The following is a 7915-nucleotide window of genomic DNA, read 5'->3' as shown; positions in this document are numbered from 1 at the left end:
GTGTACAGGGATACTTCAGTGCCTATATGAGGCCTGAGATGCTATAACAGGTATAATAGGGGTATCAGAGTAATATTTATATAAAAAAAAATGGTGTAATTTTTAGGTCGTTATAGTAAGCCTTTGCCATATCCACTTTTAAAAATACATTTCCCCATTTACTCTTTTTGTTGATTAAGTAAACCATTTCTTGCGCCAGAGTAATATTTTAAAAAATACTTCTACTAGGGCGAAAAGTCACTTGTTCTGGAGAGATAATTATATTCAGGCAACGCGCTAATCGGCCTATAATAATTTTTGAAAAAAATTTGTATGCGATAGAACACAGACTAATTGGTCTAAACTTTTCAAAACTTCTTGGATCCTTCACCTGAAGGATAAGAACAAAATATGAAGACGTGAAAAATCTAGGAAGAGGCACTCCACTTCCTTGGCAGCTTCCAACAAATCCTATTTAACAAATTTCCAACAAGATTCGTAAAATCCTGATCCAAAGCCATCGGGACCTGAACTACTATCTTTTGGGATAGAATTTAGAGCTATTTTCAGCTCCATTTTCGAAGGATCTTTGACCAAATACTCATTTTCTTCATCTGTTATCTCCCTAGAGATAAGATGGCTCAAATTAAGTAAAACTCTATTATACTGTTCTGAGAAAAAATTTTGAAAATGCTTAATCGCATCTTCATGAATCTCCTTAGGGGATGCCAGAACTGTACCATTCTCGAAGACCATAGAATTAATCATCGAAGAATTCCTATTTTGATTAATAATTGCATGAAAAAACTTGAAATTTTGATCACCCTCCACCAACCATCGCTTCTTCTCAAGCTAAGCAACATAGGTTTTGTGACGCCTTGAACCCGCCAAGTGGGACCTGGGTGCCACGTGTTCCATTTACCTATATCTGATACTCTAACATCAATTACGTAGTGAAAAATAAACTAACATCCTTTATAACATACCAGAGTTCTATATATCCCAAAATAATATTCTCCAACATCCAGTATTCACAAATATATACATCTTTGAAAACATAAATGAAACCCAAAAATATACATCAAAAGTCTATACCCTCTCTCTCTCAAAAATGCAACTCCAATTCCAAGCTCACTGAGCTCGATCATGCAAAGGTCCTGAAAAGATGAAATTCATATTGGGTGAGACACATCTCAGTAAGACGGAATACATTAACACTAGCGTGTAGCTATAATGAGGTTTGTGTACAAAATATAATCATCATTTACAAATATATCTACAATTATGAAATCATTCTCTATCCCTACTCATACACATGCAGCATATTTTATTAATGAGAGTTTCCCAAGGATTTGGGTGATTACCTGCCTATACAAGTAGCATTTCTTTACTCTAATACCTTATGCAACTGGGTATGGCTACAACTAATGCTCATCAAGGCACTTACCTTACTCAATAAGCCCTCAGATGGATAGTTTGTCTCATATTCACACACATTCACACAATTATTTATTAGCAAAGGTTCCCGAAAATAGGGAAGATTACCCACCCATACAAGTAGCTTCCCTTTGCCATAATACATTATGCAGCCCGGTATGGTGACATTTGATACCGATTAGGGCACTCGCCTTTCTCAGCAAGCCCTCGAGCAGTGAGCTTACCTCACCCCAAATAAATATAATATTACAATATATAATACATATATACTTTTGTAAGAACCCGAACCGTGATAATGGGTTTATATATATGAAGAGAGGGACATTTTGGTAAAAGAGCAGATTCATCGACGAAGCCAGATTTCATCGACGAAGCCTGTGTTCTTCTCGTCAACGAAATTTAGAGACTCATCGACGAGGAGAAACCGAGGAGTTTTGGAAAACGAGAAATATCCAGATTCGTCGACGAGGCCACCGATTCATCGACGAAGGTTGTGTAAGATTCATCGACGAGGACACCATTTCGTCGACAAAATTCGGCCGGGTCAAAGGGCTATAAAAGGAAATTCTCATTACTTCTTCATTAAGAAACTTAGATTTTATCTCTCTCTCTCTCTCTCTCTCTCTCTCTCTCTCTAAACCTCTCCCTACTATCTCTCTCTCTCTCTAGATTTTTTCGCTAATCGTTGACGGAATCGGAAATCTGAAGTTACCACAAGGATCGTGGAAGGATTCTCTACGATTTCTATGGATCGGAATCTCGTTTCAGAGATTTTCGGGTTTCGGCAAAAAATTGAGGTAAGACTCGATTTTCATTTTTGATCTGGTAGTTTTGTAGGTAACTGTCTTGTGAGTACATTTTGTACTATTGATTGTAGGTTTTGGAACTCGGTTCGCTGTTTAGGAGCCTTGGAGTTCGGGATTTGGTATACGGGGTTAAGGTAAGGGGAACTATGTTTATATTGGTTCTTTTCAAAATCGGATTCGGTGGAACTGTGGTCCACGGTCCTGTGTGTGTTTTGGCTACTCATTTGGGGGGATCTAACGGGAAAAACTATGGGTTTTTCATTATTGCAGTTTTGGGAAAAAGGGGGCGACGGGCTGAATCCCAGGTTTTGTTGAAAACTGAGTATATGTGTGATTTATACTATGATATTGGGATGGTCGTGCCTTGACTTTGTTTAAACTGTATTTGTTTAGAAAACCATGATTTAGATTACCAAATGAGTGTGGTTTGTTTGGTTATATGAGCATGCATGTGTGTGTGATATGTGGAATTACTGATAGGAACGCAGTTCCAAAATGATTCCAGGTACTGAGAGTGTCTGGCTCTATATCCGAGGGCGTGTGTTTATCGCCTGCCATGTAGGCAAGAGTGTCCGGCTCTATATCTGAGGGCGTGAGCCTATTCCGGCAGATCAGACTGAAGGGTGTGGATCCACCAGTTAGCGCCGGTACGATACCATGGGAGTCGAGGACTAGCCATGTGCCGGTGGTGCCGTGCTACGAAGGTTGGCTACGGGCCAACGCCAGAATGCCGAACTGGCTTCGGGCCGATGAGTATGACGACACTGTGTATTACTGATCATGTGTGTGTATTGTGATGGGGTTGCGTATAAATGGCCGCCATATGCGTGCGTGTATGCACTGTATGAATTAGTACTGGATTGCATTCAACTGTGTGTATGTTGTATCATGATAACACTCAAATGCCACACACCGATATAACCTGTGTTCTTCCTTACTGAGAGGTGTCTCACCCCTGTTGTACATACATTTTTACAGGTCCTTCGAGTAACTGGAACTAGCATCCTAGTGTAGGGAGTGTAGTGGCCGATGTACTGCGTTAGCACTTGGGTAAGTGCTAGGACTGTAGTTTGTTGGGTTGCCATTTTGAGTTGTATTTGGGCACGCAGTTTGTACGTTTGATTAGAGCCATGTTCTGCTCTTGTATAAACTATGGTATGGTACTGCATATGTTGATATAAAATGACATTTTCCGCTGCATATATGATTGTGGTTGGATGTGTTTAAGGTGCCTGGGAACCCCACGGGGTCGGACCCTTATCCATTGTACTGTATCTCTGATGATTTGTGTGATACAGGGACATGTTAGGTTACATTTTCACCCCTGGGTCCTATGACAGGGTTTGGGGCGTGACAACTTTACTCTACATTTGATATCTCCGCAATATTTCTCTATTCATAATCTCAATTCTCACATTTTTTAGTATTTCACATCACATAAATTCATTTCATGTTTCACATCTCCTGTTTTCACATACTCAGTATTCATAACTATTTCACATACACTATTTTCATGTTATACATTGGTTAAATTAATAATTATGCATTTAGAACTCATTACCAGATGGATAATCACTGTTATGCTTCCCCCCATGACGGGTTGTGTGGCCCATAGGCTAGACTTAACCCTTGTCAGCCCACCAAAGTTAAATCAGTAACAACCTCTTCAGTCTGTAAGTTAGATTGGCTATTCTCATACTAGTCAAGACTCCAAGAAGGACTCTACCCTTCTCAGCTCAATCGACCATCCCGTATCCACACTCTCTATAAGACATGTGGGTGCACTGAACTCTTCTGAAATCACACGCAACAGTCCTATGCCTACTATGGTCCACCAGAGTTCTCAAATCATACGTTGCAATTTAACATTCACATTCTGCTATAATCAAACAATTCACATGCAGTATAAACCCACTACATTTCATTATTTCCAACATGTCATACACATATCACAACTCAACTCAGTATATTCATTTTACTCATGCCACACATTTTCAATAATACGCTATATTATATCATCTAAAATAATAAGTCAACTCATGTTCATCATCCGTTTTACTGAAAGTACACATCATTACTTTTATCATTCCATTTTCTCAAAAAATAACTATAGCACAACCCTAGGCTCAAAAATCTCAGTTTAAACGGTTGGCTTTCAATACTTGTAGGATATTCATATAAATACACAAACAGTTTCCATTTTAACCAATGAAATTTACAAATCTACTGACTTAATCTATTCCTTTTACCTGGTTTCCTGAACTACGCCAGCAGGGACCCCAAAACAATGCCCGCGGCGCTCACCCGAACTCTGATTCAATAACGCTCACCTGAACCCTAATTTAATAACCCTAGTTTATCAACTCAATTCCCATATCAACAACTATTAAACATCCCCAAACTCATACATTCCATTTAAATAATCATATACAAGACAAACAACTCATTTCTACCCTTACCTTAACTTTGGGGTGATGCCTAGAAAACCCCGTTCAACAATCCACTCTACTAGACTTGTAAAGAATTTCCCTTAGATCCTCGTGGTAACTTTTGATCATTGAATCAGGTGATGAACGACAAGAATATCGAAGAGAGAGGGTGAGAAGCGTCGTTTTTCGAGAGAGAAAATGAGGAATTTAGGATTTCTTAATGAGGAATAGGAAAGAGAATTCTATTTATAAGTCGTTGACTCGGCCAACCTCGTCGACGAAATGCAGTCTTCATCGACAAGTTGCTAAAGGTCGTTGGTCGATGAAAGAATGACTTTGTCGACAAACCCTAATTCTAAAATTTCTATCGTTCGGGATCTCTTTGTCGACAACGCCTAAACTTCGTTGATGAACCACAGAAGGGCCTTCATCAACAAAAATAGAGGATTCGTTGACGAAACCTACTATTTCCTTTTTAAAATTTTCCTTTTCTTCATTCCTTTATTATTTTCCATAAATAAATTTTCCGGGTTTCTACATGTTTCCTATTTTTTTTCCAATAATCCAATTCACATTTTGTAACCAGGAAGTTTATCTCCACCTTTTGACTATAGCCCCTTTGTAGTTGTTCCTCCAAGTTTATCATTCGATTTTCTAAATCCTTGATATTAAGGTTTACTCGGCCAAAGACTGCTACATTCCACCTCTTTAAAGTAGATGTAGTGTAATAACCCAAATAAAATGGAATTTAAATAATAAAGAGAGAGGGAAATAGAGACAGAAACCAAAGGAGTTTGTCGACGACATTGCATTTGGGGAATAAAATAATTTTTAAGAGATTGCCTGAATTCGTTGACGAACACAGGGTTTCGTCGACGAAGGCTTTAAGGATTTCGTCGACGAACACAGGGCTTCGTCGACGAAGAAATACTGAGAGGGGGTTTTGGTGCCGACTGAATTTCGTCGACGAAGACTGAATTTCATTGACGAAATTAGTAAGAATTCGTCGACAAAGGACGGGCTCGTCGACGAAATCCCCGGTCTATAAATATGAAAATTTTGATTTTTAAACATCATTTGAAGCTTCCTCTCCACTCTCTCTCTCCCCTCTTCGGCCCTCTCACTCTCTCTCTTCGATTTTGGCCCCGCCAGTCACCGGATCGAAGATTTGAGGCTACCACGACGCTCCTAGCAAAGTTCTCTACGAGTTTGCCCGAGCGGATCATTGGAAAAATGAAGTTGGAAATCATCCCTAAGTTGAGGTAAGGCTTTTTAAGTCAAATTAAACTTTATGGTAGTTATAGAAATTGATGTACGCATGAAAATACTGATGTTTAATACTTGGAGTTTTGAGTTTCAAGGTATTGATCAGGAAATCATACGGGGGTTAGCCTAGGATATTTTGGGGGCTTTCTCAGTAGTCAGGTAAGGGAATAAACTAAAACAGTTATTTTCCACGCAAGTTATTATTAATTATGAGCACATTTATTTTCAGAAAAACATATGTTATGTTTGTTTCTCACATATGAAATGTATGTTTGGAAAATACTGCTATTATGATTAAAATGTATATATATGTATGAGATGCAAGAAATGATGATTTTAGAACATGAGGTATGACTTTAAACGGCACATGTGTGACATGAACATTATTTTATATGAAGTGAATCATGATATGAATGATTTTACAAGTAAAGCATATTTTTAGGTATTTTGAAAAGACGAGTTATGCTATATAAAGTTTGATGAATATATGATAAATGAGGTATTTTCAGAATGTAATACCTGAAACGATTTTGGCACGAGGCCGTATTTTATGTTTTTGGCACGAGGCCGTATTTATGTTATTGGCGCAAGGCCACGTATTTATGTTTTGGCACGAGGCCGTACTTATGAAATTATGAACGATGCTATATTACTATGTACTATATGTTATCAGAACCCGGATGTTAGTTTAGTTCAGTTCAAGAGCTCGGTACCGTAGTTATATGTGTAGATTAGATATCTACGTCAGATTAGTACTAACCATCCCACGAGGGGATGGGATGGATAGTCGACGTGGCTTTCAGTAGAGTGTGGACGTCCATCTAGCAATCTGAACCAGGGTGTGGTGGGCCCATCGTACTTACAGACATATTTGATTCGGCAGTGGTCGGCCAGCCATTGTTGGATCCCGCCTTCGGGCTGCACAACCCGTCATGGGGGGTAATACATGACAACAGCTAGCTATTCATCCTTGATATATTTTCAGTATTACAGTTATAACAGATGTTTATGTATGTCATGTTTTATTAATAAATATGGAAGTTTATGAGAATATAGTACTCTATGATGAATGTTTACTGATACATGAAATGTACTATATATGTATAATTGCATTAAATGTTCATGTTATCACACAACTATATTTAGTTTATTTTCCCTTACTAGAGTGTCTCACCCCTGAACTTAATGAACTTTTCAGGAAACCCAGAGAAACCGATGGGTCAAGGCCGCCGTTGAGTGAGTGGAGCTTCCCTACTAGAAGGGTAAGCGTTGAACTAGGACCATAAGATTTTTGTTGTAGGGTCCTAGTGTTGTTTTGACTTTTTGATAGTTGTGTATAAATACAGTATTTTGATGATGTAATAAACTTTGGTATTATATCTGATGGATGGATGATTTCAATTTTATACTTACTGTTGCTTAGGTTTCCACTGTAAAAGACAGGTGTCCGCATTACCCATGGGTTCGGGTTGACCATTTATTCATTATCTTACATTTTATGTTAAAGAAAATTGAGGGTCGCTACATGTAGCCTTTTTAAGCTTTGCAACCAACTTACACATGCCCGAAACCTGAACTAGTTCCATCCAAATTTGACGTATAAATGGGAAAAAATTTTCATGGGAACTCCACATATTTTGATACCTAAAAGGAGATGACCCATATCTTGTCAAGTGATGTGAGAAGTGTATCAGCATAGGTTTGTGATCCGACGTCTTCCTTGCCAAGTATTCTAGCCTAGTAGAGTGAAAACGATTAATAGACAACACATTCACAAGAGCCCAGTCAAGCTTCGCCCATCTCCTAAATGGACCAACATGTCCATTAAACCAAGACATATGCTCACCTTTAAATTTTAAATCAACAACACCACAATTGTTTAAACAATTACTAAACTCCTCCATAGCAGCCAAAGGTCTAGGCTGCTCCCCAATTCATTCCCCATCCTCCCGAATAATGCGAAAGTTCCCTACAATAAGCCAAGGATTCAGCCCTACT

Source organism: Malania oleifera, chromosome 1 (genome assembly GCF_029873635.1).
Source record: "Malania oleifera isolate guangnan ecotype guangnan chromosome 1, ASM2987363v1, whole genome shotgun sequence".
Lineage (NCBI taxonomy): Eukaryota > Viridiplantae > Streptophyta > Magnoliopsida > Santalales > Ximeniaceae > Malania > Malania oleifera.
The sequence above is the reverse complement of the archived record's forward strand: the minus strand, read 5'-3'. Positions refer to the sequence as shown.